The 16,214-nt window shown below is 37.3% G+C and overlaps 1 long non-coding RNA gene across 2 annotated transcripts; it reads left to right on the plus strand.

Moving 5' to 3' along the window:
• Window positions 1-1,352: 1,352 nt before the first annotated feature.
• On the plus strand, window positions 1,353-12,835 carry LOC132013192 (uncharacterized). 2 transcript variants are annotated; one of them, XR_009402910.1, is made up of 6 exons: window positions 1,353-1,422; window positions 2,734-2,822; window positions 2,913-3,099; window positions 3,775-3,909; window positions 5,600-5,653; window positions 12,751-12,835. It is a non-coding gene; the product is annotated as an uncharacterized LOC132013192 (long non-coding RNA). The 2 variants fall into 2 exon arrangements; XR_009402909.1 differs by lacking the exon at window positions 12,751-12,835 and adding an exon at window positions 7,295-7,569.
• Window positions 12,836-16,214: the final 3,379 nt, after the last annotated feature.

Below are 16,214 nucleotides of genomic sequence, written 5' to 3' on the forward strand. Positions count from 1 at the left end.
GCAGTTTCTGGTTGTCTGTCAACATATTTTTTAAAAGATATGACCACGTTGATATATTCGGCATAGCACACTATGGCAGAAAATAGACTTTATGATTTTATGTGTGGATGTATTTTATGTTTATGTGTAAGACACCTGATACAGAGCTCACAGGGCTAAAATCTAGATGTAGGCAGGGCTGCATTCCTTTTTAGAGACTCTAGAAGCAAATCCATTTCCTTGCTCAAATAGGTTATTGCCAGAATTCTCTTCCTTGCAGTAGTATGTCTGAAGTCCCCATTTCATGCTGCTGTCCTCTGAGAGTTGTTTTCACCTTTTTCTTCTTCTTTTTCTTTCTTTTTTTTTTTTTTAAGATTTTATTTATTCATCTAAGAGAGAGAGCGCGCGCAAGCAGAGGGAGGAACAGATGAAGAGGGATAAGCAGACTCCAAGCTGAGCACAGAGCCCGATCCCAGGACCCTGAGATCAAAAGGGAGACTGACCCACGTGGGTCTGGCTTAATGAGGTGAACCCTTTAAAAAAAGGTCTAGAAGAAAGAGGCTGTCTCCTCTACCAGCCTTGAAGAAGCTTCTATGGCAACTTATTGTGGACCCACAAAAACAGGCATGGGATCTCCCTGCCAAATCTGCTTGTAGCCAAGGTAGTCACCAGAGCTGAGACAGGAATTTTCCAGCCATGGTTACGTCACCATTTTGGTGACCTGAATGGTTTCCAAGGGCCTGAGTTAAATTATCCAATTCCCTGCCCGAAGAGCTAAGACTGCATCTATATCAAATTCATGTGAGGAGGTTGGCTGCTAAGACTTGTATGCGGAATTGATTTTGTCTACAATAACTAACATACAGTCTTGTTTCACTATTTTTATTTTTTAACCTTTTATTTCTACCTTTGAAAAAACTCTAGTTTAGATACCCCTAAATCTGATTCCCAAACTGCTGCATTTTTATAGATATCCCAATTTCCTATAAAATCTAGAAAAAAATAGAGAAGAAAATTATGAGGACCCACGTGAGAGTAGAGTTTGGCCTAGTATGCCTTTATCAATTCAGCACTAGATAATTGTGGGGAGCAGAATCTAGAGAACTGTTTGTAAACATGTATGATGTGGATACTCTTTTTCTTTTAGGTTTTAACTGGCTAACTTACAGTCCACTGATACTTCTCTACATGAACAATAGGGATCATCAGTTTATTTAGTATCGGGTCCATTTCATTCCAAATCTCTATATCCTGAGATCAGCACTAAAAATGAACTAGATTCTCAATAATGAGTTTTCTTTTACTAATAACTTTCTTTTCTTATTCCCTCCCTGCCTCCCAGACATATTTGGTAATAAGGCCCTAAGCCACATTCAGAGACTCCTATTACAGTTGTCATGCTTGTGTCAGTGAACTGAACTCATCAATCATTATAGCATCCAGGTAAGAAAATCAAATGCACGGTGGGTTATTTGTGTTTTCAAAGCTCAGCTAAGGAAAATCAATAACTTCTTGTGTTTTGTGTCACTAATGAACAATAGCCAAGCCTTTTGATTATCTCTTAGTCTTGTTTTTACCATAAATCTATTTCAGGGATTTCAAATGTTAAAATAGAGATTCTGTTTGGTCATGTTTGTCTTTCTCTAGTTAATGCATAAATGTGGCCCATTTTAAATGGACTCTGAAAGAGTCAATCTTTTCCAGGATGTGGGAAAGCAGGGTTTGCATGAAAACTGTTTAGTAACATCACATACTGCAAATAGTTGTCAGTCAGGATAATTGCAAAACAAAGTGAAAATGTGGAAAACTGCTGAGTGAATGAATCCACAGGGAGAAGAGCCAACTGATGAACACAGCAAAACAAGCTGTAAAAAATCAATGCTAATACACACCACCTACCCAGTGTCCTTAAAATCAGATGCCTTATTTGGCCACCTTGCTTGGCCACCCCACAGCTGGCTAGAATAATGATGGGCCCTCACAAAGCTGCTCAGCAAAGTAATTGCAAAGAGAAAAGAGGAGATTAGGCCGGAGCTGTGCTGGAAGGAGATTTTGGGAAAATGTTTCTAATTTAGATGATTAGGAAGGATGAAGCAGTTCCCACCATCATTTGAGTCTTGGGTATTTTTATTAAAATGATAATAACAAATTAGTTTTCCTAATCTTACCTCATTTTCTATAACAAACTTGTGAAATTGTTGCTATCAAGGGTAACATTATCCTTATCTTCAGATTGAGTAAACCAGCACATTCAAAGTGACCTAACAGATTTATCCAAGGTCATATGAGTAAACAGTAGAGCTCAGGACTATCAGAATCCAGTCTTAATGTCTTTTCCACCTTGCCATACTTCCTCTAGCTAGTAATGACTGAGCTCTGCTTCTGTCCATGCAAGATAGGATTTGGCTCCCATTTTTCATTTTCTCTTGGTTGTCTTATTGAGGGGTTGCATTAAATCTCAGTAAACAGTACTTGGTCCTATCTGCTCTTTTCCATCCTTTTTCTTACTCCTAATCAGCAACTTGGAAAGAAAAAAAAAAAAAAAGGTAAATACAAGGGGATTTCCAGTTCTACTGTCTGGTTTCTGTGTGGTCTTTGATTTTTCAGAAGAAAAAAAAGTACCTCAATATGTGTGCCATCTGAATATCTCTCTTTTTCTTGCCTTACATATTTACATAAGAAATATCAGTTGTTGTGTTTGCAGAGCATCTGATGACAGCTAACACCTCTCATGCTTCACATCCATTTTTTCAGGCTCTTGTATGTGGGCCCAATTGAAAGGCACCTTCCCTGCCGTTTAAGCAGGATCGATGGAGTGTTCATACTGTTCCCTGCTCTTCAAAGTAAGTAAATCTGATGTGCATCTTATAGAAACTGTTACTGTCAAGAATTCTTTCCTTGTCCCACTCATTTTCTATATTCATTTACATGAGAATGCTGAGATCTCTACCCAGCTTTAAGATAAGGAAGGCAGGGGCCCATGTCTTGCTGAGTCCCAAAGAACAACAGCACCTTAGGAAGATTCCTGTTCTATGAGGCACCTAAGTAAGAGCCTGGGCCAGAGACTGAGCAGAGATAAACAAGATGTCGAGTCTGAAGATAGGAAGGCTCCCAGAAACAGTAAGTAATGCTTTAACTGAGTTGTCATGAATTGGAAATTTCCCTGTGGTTAGGGAAACAGGAGAAAAAGGGATAGTCAAAAAAGAGATTATATAAGAAGAAGATACTGAACATAAAATGGATAACTTGCACTTAGTTTTTCAGTGCTTACTGTGTGCTACACACTAGATGTCTTCACAAGATGGGGTAGAGATTGGCTTGAAACAAGACATTGGGCAGCCAGATGGTCTTTTAAAACAATGAAACACATCATTTGGTTCTCCTTCAAAGGCAGGTTCCCCTTGTAAACAAAATAAAATCCAAATTCCTTAGCATGACCTACAATACCCAATGTGATCAGCCCTGAGAATTTCTACAAACGCATTTCCTGCCACATCCAATATATTTCAGTCCCTCTGGCTTTTTTTTTTCTGTTTTACTGGGCAAATCTTTTTGCTTCTCCAGGGCATTTGTATTTATTGTTTCCTGACCTGCTTATCCCTTAACTTTCAGGTCTTACCTCAAATACTTTGAGAAGTCTTTCATTAGCATCTTGAGATAGAAGCCATCTTTCCCCAACTCATTGCCCAAGACTATCTCTGTCCCATCTCCCTGTTTTACATATAATCCCATAGTATTGAATAAAACTAAAATGTCTGTTTGCTTTGTATTATCTGCTTTCTCCAACAATTATAGAATTGTTATAGAAGAAGAAATCTTATAGAAGCTCTGTGGAAAACGAAACCTTTCTGTTTCTTAGTACTCTATCCTCAGCATCTAGAAGACTTGGCAATCATCTGTTGAATAAAGGAATGAATCACTGTCACGAGGGTGAGTAAGCTGAGGAGTACTCATGATCAAAAGAAATGATATTATTTTAAAGGGTTTTTCTGGGTAGGGTTTTCCAGAGGAGAAAACTTTAAAGGCTGGGGGTGACTGGGTGGCTCACTTAGTTAAGCATTGGACTCTTGGTTTCGGGTCAGGTCATGATCTCAGGGTTCTGAGATCAAGCCCCGCATGTGGCTCTGCACTGGGCATGGAGCCTGCTTAAGATTCTCTTTCTTCCTCTTCCTCTGCCCCTCCCCTCATGCTTCCTTCTCTAAAATGAAAAATAAAAAGAAAACTTAAAGTCTGAGTTGATAAGACATAAATAATAATCCATGAGTAACTACCTTATAAAAGTTTCTTAAGAAAGGATCTTAATATGGCAAGCATGACTATATTCATTGCAAATATATACCAATGAATTCAAATTTTATCTGTATAACACTACTCATTCTTTGTGTTGGTAAGGCATGGTAGCTATGATGTATCTTCTGGTGGAAGACATTTTCCAACTCATCATCATTCCTTCAGCTACTGGCTCTATGTCAGACTCTCAATTATAGGATTAATGTATGTAACAGCTTGAAAGACCAAGGCCAATCAGAGTGAGTAAAATATATACTATCTAGGAATGCCTTACTAAATTTCTTGAGAATTTTTAACTAGTATATATTAATGCATTATTTATATGATTTCTTATTAAATTTTTAAAATAAACCCCAGAAAAGCAGAGAGAATCTTTGAAAAAAAAAAAAACTTTTTTCTTAATTTTTTGAAGTAGATTCCATGCCCAACATGGGCCTCAAACTCATGACCCTGAAATCAAGAGCCACAAGCTCTATCAACTAAACCATGCAGGCGCCCCTTGAAAAAAAATCATTCTTTACCCAATACCTAAATATCTAGGAATTTATTCTGAGATTAAAATTTAACAAAAATGAAAATATATGTGTGACAATGTCAACTATATCTTTATCTACAAGACCAAAAACATACAAGAGAAAATATCCATTAACTTGGTGGACAACTATATGGATAACAAAAATGATATTTATATAAAACTGAGAAATATTTGTATAACAAAATATTTAAATGAAAATAACATAATAAAATATAACATTAGGGGCGCCTGGGTGGCTCAGGGGATTAAGGCCACTGCCTCAGCTCAGGTCATAATCCCAGGGTGTTGTGATCGAGCTCCGCATCGGGCTTTCTGCTCGGCAGGGAGCCTGCTTCCCCCCTCTCTCTGCCTGCTTCTCTGCCTACTTGTGATCTCTGTCTGTCAAATTAATTAATTAATTAATAATCTTTTTTTAAAAATAGCATTAGTAGTATGATATGTTGGACTTTGGAATATGACATCCTTATTCATATAGCCAAATCACATGTAGTTGCTTATAAACCATATGAGCTTTGGTATATCCATTAACTTTACTAAACTTCTGTTTTCTCATTTATTAACTAGAAATATCAATAGCACCATTTCTATGTCATAGGAGCAATTTTTTGTTAACTGAAATTCATTTCTAAAAATTTTATTGAAATGCCTCATTAAAAATATTCATGTGAAAGTCATTGACTCTCAAAAACTATTACCTTCTTTGCAAAACACATTACTTTTTTTTAAGATTTTATTTATTTATTACATTACATTTTAGATTTAACTTTTGTATCTCCTCATTGAAATAATTAACAGAACCTGCTGCTGTGTTATGAAGTGCTTTGCCAGGCTTACTATACAATCTTGCTGGTGAGTAATACATAAAAATTAAGAACTAAAACTAAACAATAAGAAATAAAGTACTAATCACTTAGCAAAGCTGTGGTTTTCATTTGTTTTCTTGAATTATATTCTTTTTTTAAGATTATTTATTTATTTATTTGACAGAGAGAGAGAGAGAGAGAGATCACAAGTAGGCAAAGAGGCAGGCAGAGAGAGAAAGGAAGCAGGCTCCCTGCTGAGCAGAGAGCCCAAAGTGAGGCTCGATCCCAGGACCCTGAGATCATGACCTGAGCTGAAGGCAGAGGCTTAACCCACTGAGCCACCCAGGCACTCCTTGAATTATATTCTTATTTACCATCATAAGCCACTTTTTCTTCAGAAGAGAGGTAATGAAGTTTTATTCAGGGACAATTAAGATATGTTGAACTATTGGGGTGCCTGGGTGGGTCTGTAGGTTAAGCATCCAACTTGGTTTTGGCTTAGGTCGTAATCTCAGGGTCGTGATATTGGCTGCCAGTCATGCTTTGCTCCTGGCATGGAGTCTGCTTAAGACTCTCTCCCTCTACCCCACCCCACCTCTTCAAATAACTTACTAAGAAAGTAAGTAAATAAATAAATAAATCTTTTTAAAGAGATGTTGAACTATTAATAGAGATGAAAGAAGGAAATAATCAGAAGAAGTAAAGAAAGCAAAAGGAGTAAAAGAACTCTGATAAAGAGAACAGATGCGATGGGTTGTCGAAATGCAGCAATAAATCTGGGTAGGCTTTTCACAGATGGCTGTGATTCCAGATGATGAGATAGGATATCTATGAGCTGCATTTTACTCGATAGTTTGATTTCAATGCAGCTATTCTAAAATTTAGAAAAGTTGAGGTATATGGCATACTGTTCCTGGCTCATGAACTTACGCTCAAGGCTGTGATACAAAATATATTACTGAGTGTACTACAATGCCCCCATGCATTAGTGATACAGGCTATGGTGATCACATTTGGCTAAAAAACTAGCTAGCTTATTGATTCCTGTAATGTTGGCAGCACTCAATGAATATTATAAATACCAAGAGATATTTTTATCTCTTCCTTCATAAGTTTATTAGAAGATTTGTGCTTTTTTACCTAAAGATATTTTTGTTTATGATGGTGTTACCAATTTGAAATAGTGCAGTAATACATCCCGAAGCATTTCAATCCAGAAAATTGGCATTGAGAGTTAATATGTTTCTTAAATGTAAGGCACAGATAAAATAATTTTAGTTTTCCATTCTCTTGATGCTTTTCATGACTAAATGAAGGTTGGGTTAAAATGTTAGAGATTACCATGGGCAATCAAGAGTCATGTATTCCTGTGACTCAAATTTCTTGTGTTCAGGGTCATCTCTAATGTCAAAGATGGCTCTGAATTTGTCACTATGTTAGCAAAATTAATACTATAATTCTTGACCCACTGTTTTTATTTCTAACATGAGGTGCAGCCATGGGGTAGAGTAGAATATGGGAGACAACATGGCAACAGATGTAGGCAACTTACACCAGGAAAATAGGACTTGTGAAATTAAAAGGAAGTGTTAGAGAGGATAGGCCAATTGGTAGTTCCTATATTTATATACTCATATATTTTTGTTTATATTTTATAACATATATTTTTGTTTTCTTTTATCTGTAGTTAAGACTCTTCCTCCATGGGTACCTGGGTGGCTCAGTCGGTTAAGCACCTTCCTTCAGCTCATGTCATGATCCCAGAGCCCTAGGATTGACTCCCATGCAGTCTCCCTGCTCAGTGAGGACCCTGCTTCTTTCCTTCTGCCCCTCCCCCAACTTGTGGGCTCTCTCTCTCTCAAAAATAAATAAATAGGGACGCCTGGGTGGCTCAGTTGGTTAAGCAGCTGCCTTCGGCTCAGGTCATGATCCCAGCGTCCTGGGATCGAGTCCCACATCGGGCTCCTTGCTCAGCAGGGAGCCTGCTTCTCCCTCTGCCTCTGCCTGCCATTCTGTCTGCCTGTGCTTGCTCTCTCCCCCTATCTCTCTCTGATAAATAAATAAAATTAAATAAATAAATAAATAAATAAATAAATAAATAAATAAATAAAATTTAAAAAAAAAAAAAGACTTCTTTCCTGTAATTTATTGCTTGTGTATACTCTTCCTGGCAATATTCCTTCTCTAGGGGATAAAATCAACTCCTTAATTGGAATTGGAATTTATCTTGAATTCCTACATATTTCTTGAGAATACATTCAATAGTAAAAAATGGTCTTCAATGTATTATAGTAAAAAATACAAACTCAACACTCTTTCCATTGCATCCTGTGACTTGTAATGACACCCATGCAAATGAAATAGAAGTTTGTATGTGTAAAATGCTAGGACTTCCCTCTTTCACTTCCCTCCAAAATACACTCACATGTATGCATCTAAAAGCATTTAGCAGTGTCTAGCACAAATCAGGCACTTAATAAACGTTACTTTCCCTTTCCTTTGTGTAGAACTGTGTTCATCACCAAGAATTGCCTTGGGGAATAATGGATAAGGCAAAAAGCAGGGAGTAACTCAGCTGTTAGAAATGTGAGCTTCAGGGGCACCTGGGTGGCTCAGTGGGTTAAAGCCTCTGCCTTCAGCTCAGGTCATGATCTCAGGGTCCGGGGATTGAGCCCCACATCAGGCTCTCTGTTCTGCAGGGAGCCTGCTTCCCCCTCTCTCTCTGCCTGCCTCTCTGCCTGCTTGTGATCTCTCTCTCTGTCAAGTAAATAAATAAAATCTTTAAAAATAATAATAATTTCCTTTGCTGTACAGAGCCTTAACAAAAAAAGAAAGAAAGAAAGAAATGTGAGCTTCAGTATCAGACCTGGTTTTGAATACTGACTTCACCATTTAGCAGTTCTCTGTCCTTAGGAAAATTAGTCAAACTCCGATTCTTAGTTCCCTCATACACAAAGTAAGGATACCACTAGGCCATAGGATGGTTGTTAAAAGTGATGAGCTATTGTATGCAAGGCATTTAACAGCATACCAAGCACATAGTATGTACTTAATTATAAAAACAAAACATTTTAAATTTAAAAAAAAGTAGTGCATACTTACATATTATTAGAGAAATGGAAAACAAATCACAATGAGCCATTAGGATAGCCACTATCAAATAAATAAATAAATAGAAAATAGCAAGTATTGACAAAGGAGGGTCCTCAAAAAACGAAATATTAGAATTGTCATATGATCTAGCAATCCTGCTTCTAGTGTAAAAGAACTTAAAGCAGGATGCAAAAGTGATATTTACATACCCATATTCATTGCATTCACAATAGCCAAGAGGTGGAAGGAGCCAAATGCCCATTGATAGATGAATAAAGAAAATGTAAATATATACAATGGAATACTATAGCCTTTAGAAAGAAGGAAATTCTATCACATGCTGTGACACAGATGAACCCTGAGGTTCATCCAGTCACCAAAAAAAAAAAAACAACCTTAATTTTGTATGATCACACATATATGAGATGTCTAGAGTAGTCAAAATTATGAAAACAGAAAGTAGAAGGGTAGTTTCCAGAGACTGGGGTGGGAAGGTGAAATGGGGAGTTGTTCAGTGGGTCTAGGACTTCAGGTTTGTAAGATAAAACTCTTAGAGATCCGTTACACAACAATGTGAACATAGTAAAGATACTGTATACTTAAAAATGATTAAGAAGGTGAATTTTATATCATGTGCTTTTTACGATCAATTTTTTTTAAAAAGTCATACTAAAAAAAAAAAAAAAAGAGTGTGTCTGTAAGGATATGCTCTCCAGTGTTTCTCCAATGCCAGAAGAGACCATAGGAAATAGGAAGGAGAAACAGAAGTGAAGAAAAGAATGACCTTCAGTGCTATAAATATGTTTGTGGGCTTACTTAAGGTTAAAGGGAGAGGAAAGGCCATGTGACATAGAAAAGGTTGATCAGAAGCAACATTTTCCTTCAGCTTTGGGGATACTCAAAAGAAGACATTGAAAATAACCCATTATGGGTAAGCAAGTGTCTGTGAATGTATTTGTGTAAGTGCTTTGGCTCAGAACTAGAAGTAAGAAGTGTTGTGAGGAAGGACACAAAGCTTTGAAAAGGAGAGAAGGAAGAAAGCATTGCAGAAAAAGCCTGTAGAAAAGTGGTGTCAGGATGATGAGTTTGAATCCTCTTTCCACTGCTTGCTTATCCTCCCAGGGAATGACTTCATTCATCATTAAAATGGGGATGATCTTGCTTTTCTAACAGAAGTATTGGGAGAGTTAACCCATGACACTGTGCCTGAAACATTCTTTTTATCACATGAAACAGAATACACATTTTAGTTGTGATTTATTCAGGTAAGCAAACTCTGACTAACAACTAGAATGGGGAAAAACAATAAATAATTTCCACATGCCTAACTCACAGGACTAATCACTTATTATTTTGTATGTACTATTAGTCTCGTTTACAGATGTCAATATTGATACAGGAGGGAAGTGTGGGCTGCTTCTTATAGTCAAAGTGACAGTGTAACAAGCTGCTCATGTGCTTCACAAGTTCCTGTTAAAACAAGGATGCCTACCTATATCAAGGATATAACTATTGATCTTAAGGAGTTCATTAAAAGAACATTAATAGGGCACCTGGGTGGCTCAGTGGGTTAAGCCACTGCCTTCAGCTCAGGTCATGATCTCAGGGTCCTGGGATCGAGTCCTGCATGGGGCAATCTGCTCAGCAGGGAGCCTGCTTCCTCCTCTCTCTCTGCCTGCCTCTATGCCTACTTGTGATCTCTCTCTGTCAAATAAATAAATAAAATCTTCAACAAAAAAAAGAACGTTAATAAGCAATTTTATAATCATAAAGTAAAGTTAACAGAAGTCCAGTGCCCACAAAAATATTGCTTATTCAGTAGCTCACAGTTTAGTCCACAGGGTCAGGTATTTTTTTTTTTTTGCCGATATTTCCTGAATATAAACAATAATAACATTGTTCCACTGGTTTCCACTTCAATGATCTATTCTTGATTTATATCAATTTTGAAATTTCCACTTAGGTATCTCTTTGAACTTGCTCTCAACTTTTCCTCTTTCTGTACAGACAGTAGGAAGAGAAAAACCTGCATGTATATATGAGTAGAAAGAGAAAGATGACGAAATAAAAAGGCTATGAGGAAAAGTAGAAATTTTTATGACAATTCCAGTGCATTTTTAAAAATCATTCTAAACAACCTTCATGAGTCATCCAACCTGAGGGTTAGCTGTTATACAGCAAATTCTTTAAGATGAGGAACTTGAACACTTAAACAGAAATGAATGACAGATGCTTTGTCACATTTCCTTACTTTTCTAAGTAAACCAAGAGTACGTCAAGGAGATTTTTCTTCAATGTATATTACATCCCCATGATGTATTTATTTTATGACTGTAAGTTTGTATATCTTGACCCCATAATGCTATTTTATTCATCACATTAATTAACTGTAAAACAAAAACTTTTATCTATAACAAGCAAAGAATTTCAGGATTTATATTCATATAGCCTATTAAGTTATACAGTTTGAAAGTAGTTTTTCATTAGGAAGAACTCAAGTTTCTTGTATAGCTAATGTAATTAGAAGGATGTGCAAATGTTCTTGAAAAAAAATGGGTTCAATGTCTTGGCACAAATATCTTCTTCTCATAAATGAAACAAGATGGGATCGGGAGGGAGACAAACCATAAGTGTCTCTTAATCTCACAAAACAAACTGAGGATTGCGGGGGCGGGGTTGTTGGGAGAGGCGGGTGGGGTTATGGACATGGGAGAGGCAGGTGGGGTTATGGACATTGGAGAGGGTATGTGCTATGGTGAGTGCCGTGTTGTGCGTAAACCTGGCGATTCACAGACCTGTACCCCTGGGGATAAAAATACATTATATGTTTATAAAAAAAATTTTTTAAAATCTTCTCTATGAGGCTTAACCTATCTTTTTTGTTTAATTAACATATAATATATTATTTGTTTCAGGGGTACAGGTCTGGGAATCATCAGTCTTACACAATTCATAGCACTCACGATAGCACATGCCCTCCCCAATGTCCATACCCCAGCAACCCTGTTCCTCCCCTGCCTCACCCCCCAGCAACCCAGAGTTTGTTTCCTGAGATTAAGAGTCTCTTATGGCTTGTCTAAATCCATATCCCCATCTTGTTTCATTTTACCCTCCCTTTCATTTTACCCTCCTTTCCCCTATGACTCCCTGCCCTCACTTTCAAATTCCTCATATCAGAGAGATCATATGATAATTGTCTTTCTCCAATTAACTTATTTTGCTTAGCATAATACCTTCCAGTTCCATCCACATTGTTGTAAATGGCAAGATTTGGGGCTTTTGATGGCTGCATAGTATTCCACTGTGTATGTGTGTATGTATGTATGTATATACATACAGATGTATACACACACACATACATATATATATATATTCTTTATCCATTCATCTGTTGATGGACCTCTAGGTTTTTTCCATAGTTTGGCTATGTGTACATTGTGCTATAAACATTCAGGTCACATGCCCCTTCATATCACTACATTTGTATCTTTAGGGTAAATACCTAATAGTGCAATTGCTGGGTCATAGGGTAGCTCTATATTCAACTTTTTGAGGAACTTCTATGCTGTTTTCCAGAGTGGCTACACCAGCTTGCATTCCCACCCAGAGTGTGGAAGGGTTCCCCTTTCTCCACAACCTTGCCAACATCTGTTGTTTCCTGACCGGTTAATTATAGCCATTCTGACTGGTGTGAGGTAGTATCACACTGGGGTTTTAATTTGTATTTCCCTGATGCCAGGTGATATTGAGCACTTTTTCATGTGTCTGGTGGCCATTTTATGTCTTCTTTGCAGAAATGTCTGTTCATGTCCTCTGGTCATTTCTTGATTGGATTATTTGTTCTTTGGGTGTTGAATTTGATAAGTTCTTATAGATTTTGGATACTAGCCCTTTATCTGATATGTCATTTGCAAATATCTTCTCCCATTGTGTCAGTTGCCTTTTGGTTTTGTTGACTGTTTCCTTTGTTGTGCAAAAGCTTTTGATCTTGATGAAGTTCCAATAGTTCATTTTTTCCCTTGCTTCCCTTGCCTTTGATGATATTTCTAGGAAGAAGTTGCTGAAGCTGAGGTCCAAGAGATTGCTCCCTGTGTTCTTCTCAAGGATTTTGATGGATTCCTGTCACACATTGAGGTCTTTAATCCATTTTGAATACATTTTTGTATATGGTATAAGGAAGTGATCCAGTGTCATTCTTCTGCATGTGGCTGTCCAATTTTCCCAAAACCACTTGTTGAACAGACTCTCTTTTTCCCACTGGACATCTTTCCTGCTTTGTCAAAGATTACTTGACCATAGAGTTGAGGGTCTATTTTGGGGCTCTCTATTCTCTTCCGTTGATCTATGTGTCTGTTTTTGTGCCAGTACCATACTGTTTTGATGATGACAGCTTTGTAATAAAGCTTCAAGTCTGGAATTGTGATGCCGCCAACTTTGGTTTCCTTTTTCAACATTCCTCTGGCTATTTGGGGTCTTTTCTAGTTCCATATAAATTTTAAGATTCTTTGTCCCATTTTTTTTTAAAAAAAAAAAAAAGGTATTTTGATAGGGAGTGCATTAAATGTGTCGTTTGCTTTAGGTAGCATAGACATTTTCACAATATTTGTTCTTCCAATCCATGAGCATTAAACGTTTTTTCATTTCTTTGTGTCTTCCTCAATTGCTTTCATGAGTACTTTATATTTTCTGAGTACAGATTCTTTGCCTCTTTGCTTAGGTTTCTTCCTAGGTATCTTATGGTTTTGGGTGCAATTATAAATGGGAATGGCCCTTTAATTCCACTTTCTTCTGTCTTGCTGTTGGTATATAGAAGTGAAACGGATTTCAGTGCATTGATTTTATATCCCGCCACTTTACTGAATTCCTGTATGAGTTCTAACAGTTTTGGAGTGGAGTCTTTTGGCTTTTCCACATAAAGTATCATTTCATCTGCAAAGAGTGAGAGTTTGACTTCTTTGCCAATTCAGATGCCTTTTATTTCTTTTTGTTGTCAGATTGCTGAGGCTAGGACTTCTAGAACTATGTTGAATAACAGTAGTGATACTGAACAGCCCTGCCACGTTCCTGACTTTAGAGGGAAAGCTCTCATTTTTTCACTATTGAGAATGATATTCCCTGTGGGTTTTTCATGATGGCTTTTGTGATATTGAGGTATGTACCCTTTATCCCTACACTATGAAGAGTTTTGATCAAGAAAGGATGCTGGACTTTGCCAAATGCTTTTTCAGCATCTATTGTATCATATGGTTCCTATTCTTTTTTTCTATTAATGTATTGTATCACATTGGTTGATTTGTGGATGTTGAACCAAACTTGCAGCCCAGGAATAAATCCCACTTGGTCGTGGTGAATAATTCTTTTAATGTACTGTTGGATCACATTGTCTAGTATTTTGGTGAGAATTTTTGCGTTCATGTTCATCAAGGATATTTGTCAGTAATTCTCCTTTATGGTGGGGCCCTTGTCTGGTTTTGCAATCAAGGTTAATGCCTGACTCATAAAATGAGTTTGGCAGTTTTCCTTCCATTTCTATTTTTTGGGAAAGTTTCAGGAGAATAGGTATTATTTTTTAAATGTTTGGTAGAATTCCCCTGGGAAGGCTTCTGGCCCTGAGTTCTTGTTTTTTGGGAGATTTTTGATGACTGCTTCAATTTCCTTATGGGTTATGGGGCTGTTCAGGTTTTCTATTTCTTCCTGGTCTGGTTTTGGTAGTTTATATGTCTCTAGGAATGAATCCATTCTTCCAGACTGTCTAATTTGCTGGCATATAGTTGTTCATAATATGTTCTTATAATTGTTTGCATGTCTTTGGTGTTGGTTGTGATCTCTCCTCTTTCATTCATGATTTTATTGTTTTGGGTCCTTTCTCTTTTCTTTTTGATAAGTCTGGCCAGGGGTTTATCAATCTTAGTAATTCTTTCAAAGAACCCATCTCCTAATTTCATTGATATATTCTGCTGTTCTTTTGGTTTCTATTTCATTGATTTCTGCTCTGATCACTACTATTTCTCTTCTCCTGCGGGGTTTAGGCTTTCTTTGCTGTTGTTTCTCTAGCTCCTTTAGGTGTAGGGTTAGGTTGTGTATTTGAGACCTTTCTTGTTTATTGAGAAAGTCTTGTATTGCTCTATACTTTCATTTTAGGACCGCTTTTGCTGTGTCCCAAAGGTTTTGAAGAGTTGTGTTTTCATTTTCTTTTGTTTCCATGAATTTTTAAATTTTTCTTTAACTTCCTGGTTACCCATTCATTCTTTACTAGGATGCTCTTTAGCCTCCATGTATTTGAGTTCTTTCCAACTTTCCTCTGGTGGTTGAGTTCTAGTTTCAAAGCATTGTGATCTAAAAACATGCACAGAATGATCCCAATCTTTCGGTACCAATTGAGACCTGATTTGTGACCCAGGATGTGATCTATTCTGGAGAATGTTCCATGTGCACTAGAGAAGAATGTGTATTTTGTTGCTTTGGAATGGAATGTTCTGAATTGTTCTGTGATGTCCATCTGGTCCAGTGTGTCATTTATTTTTTTTTTAAGAATTTATTTATTTGACAGACAGAGATCACAAGTAGGCAAAGAGAGAGGGGGGAGGAAGCAGGCTCCCTGCTGAGCAGAGAAGCCAATGTGTGGCTCGATACCAGGATGCTGGGATCATGTCCTGAGCTGAAGGCAGAGGCTTTAACCCACTGAGCCACTCAGGCACCCCTAGTATATCATTTAAAGCCTTTATTTCCTTGTTGATCTTTTGCTTAGATGATCTATCCATTTCAGTGAGGGGGGTGCTAAAGCGCCCTATTATTATTGTATTATTGTCAATGTGTTTCTATGATTTCATTACTAATTGGCTTATATAATTGGCTGCTCCCATTTTTGGGGCATAGATATTTAAAATTGTTAGATCTTCTTGTTGGACAGACCTTGAAGTATGATATAGTGTCCTTCCTCATCTCTTATTATTCCCTGGATTAAAATCTAATTTATCTGATATAAGGATTGCCATCCCAGCTTTCTTTTGATGTCCATTAGCATGGTAAATTGTTTTCCACCCCCTCACTTTCAATCTGGTAGTATCTTTGGGTATAAAATGAGTTTCTTGCAGACAGCATATCAATGAGTCTTGTTTTGTTGGGTTTTTTTTTTTTTTTTTGGCTTTTTTTTTTAAAGATTTTAATTTGACAGACAGAGATCACAAGTAGGTGGAGAGGCAGACAGAGAGAAAGGAGGAGGATGCAGGCTCCCTGATGAGCAGAGAGCCCAATGCGAGGCTCGATCATGACCTGAGCCGAAAGCAGAGGCTTTAACCCACTGAGCCACCCAGGCACCACTGAGTCTGAGTCTTGTGGTTTTTGTTTTGTTTTTTTGTTTTTGTTTTTTTCCATTCTGATACCCTTTGTCTTTTGATTGGGGCATTTGGCCTATTTACATTCAGGGTAACTATTGAAAGATATGAATTCAGTGCCATTGTATTGCCTGTAAGGTGACTGTTACTGTATATTGTCTCTGTTCCTTTCTGGTCTAT

The sequence above is a fragment of the Mustela nigripes genome, chromosome 3 (genome assembly GCF_022355385.1).
Source record: "Mustela nigripes isolate SB6536 chromosome 3, MUSNIG.SB6536, whole genome shotgun sequence".
In the NCBI taxonomy this organism is placed as follows: Eukaryota; Metazoa; Chordata; class Mammalia; order Carnivora; family Mustelidae; genus Mustela; species Mustela nigripes.